Here is a 1,447-nt window from a genome sequence, read left to right on the forward strand (position 1 = left end):
CTCTCCTCACTCCATCCCCTCAGTCCCTCCCTCCCCCTTCATTGCCTCCCTCACTCTATCACTCCAGTTCCCTCCCTCACTTCCATCCTTCACTCTGTCCCCTCCCTCCCTCCCTCCCTCTGCTCTCTTCGCCTCCATCCACCTCCACAGCCTGCACCCAGATGGGTTTGGTCTCCCCAACGGACAAGCAAGACCCCCTCACGGACAGTGCACCACAGGGATCTCCGGAGCTGACCCCACCGCTGGGATTCTCGACCAAGCTCCAGATGCCAGAAGGACATGAGATTGCAAACTTCCTCGGGAGTCAGGGATTCCAGCCACCTCCTACAACCCCCACCCTCAAGCCATCTTCTTGCTCCCCAAAGCATCCCCTTCCCCACCCAGATCTCACCGTCAAACTGTCTACACTTGCTCCTTCTCTTTCTAATGTAGTTGTACGATATGGACTGTGACTCTGTCTGGATGTCTTTCCGGAAGTCTGGTTGATCACTTCATGGATCTTTTATTGTGGGGGAGGAGGTGCAAGCCAACACAGACTTGATGGGCTGAGTGACCTTCATCACCTCCTCCTCCTCCTGTCCCGTAACCATTCTGTGATCCTGTCTTTAAACATCTGTCTCTCGGAAAACTGCGTTGGATGGCCTCGCTAAGGGCAGCTTCAGCTGATCAGTGTTCATTTTCGGGTTGGTACTGACACGGCTTTAGAAATGTTTTTTCTTGTTTCCTCCACCTCAGTCGCTCCAGAGATGTTCAAGTCGCTGGTCCTCAAGACAAGTATTCTGAGAATTTTCAAGTGATGTGTTCTGGAATGGCATGGCGAAGAGTTCTATATACAGTACTTTCACTTTGACTTCATTGCTGTTGGTGTTGTCATTTCTATTTTGTATCTAAAGTCAGAAGTCACGCGACACCAATTTGTAGTCCAGCAGGTTTATTTGAAATCCAGTAAATCTGTCGGACTATAACCTGGTGTTGTGTGACTTCTGATTTTATCCACTCCAGATCAACACCGGCTCCTCCACATTTTGTGTCCGGCCTGATGGGGAGAGGTAAAGGAGAGGGGAGATATTAACCAGTCTATCTGCTCCTGATTGGTGTTGGGGTGACTGTGCACCCCACAGTCCCACTGGGTAAAGGATTAGACCTGGTTAAGATTCTCTGCGTCAGAGCTCACTCTGTGTGTACTTGCCCATAATCTTGTCGTCGCCTTGGTAAGATGACAAATAGGCTGTCCACAGCAGCGTAAACCTGTTTCAGAGCCATCAGATTTCCAACATGACACCTGTTCTGATTATAAAGTTAAAAACCACACAACACCAGGTTATAGTCCAACAGGTTTAATTGGAAGCTCTAGCTTTCGGAGCGACGCTCCTTCATCAGGTGGTTGTTACCCCAGTCCAACACCGGCATCTCCGAATCAGTTCTAATTATAGGCAGCTTTTATGAT

At 49.5% G+C, this 1,447-nt stretch overlaps 1 long non-coding RNA gene across 1 annotated transcript in view; it reads left to right on the forward strand.

Moving 5' to 3' along the window:
• Positions 1-6: 6 nt before the first annotated feature.
• The window catches only part of LOC122558790, an 8,024-nt gene continuing 6,583 nt past the window's right edge, over positions 7-1,447 (forward strand). Inside the window, exon 1 of the long non-coding RNA XR_006314252.1 lies at positions 7-683. This is a non-coding gene — a long non-coding RNA (uncharacterized LOC122558790). The remainder of the gene's footprint in view (positions 684-1,447) is intronic.

Source organism: Chiloscyllium plagiosum, chromosome 18 (assembly GCF_004010195.1).
Source record: "Chiloscyllium plagiosum isolate BGI_BamShark_2017 chromosome 18, ASM401019v2, whole genome shotgun sequence".
Lineage (NCBI taxonomy): Eukaryota > Metazoa > Chordata > Chondrichthyes > Orectolobiformes > Hemiscylliidae > Chiloscyllium > Chiloscyllium plagiosum.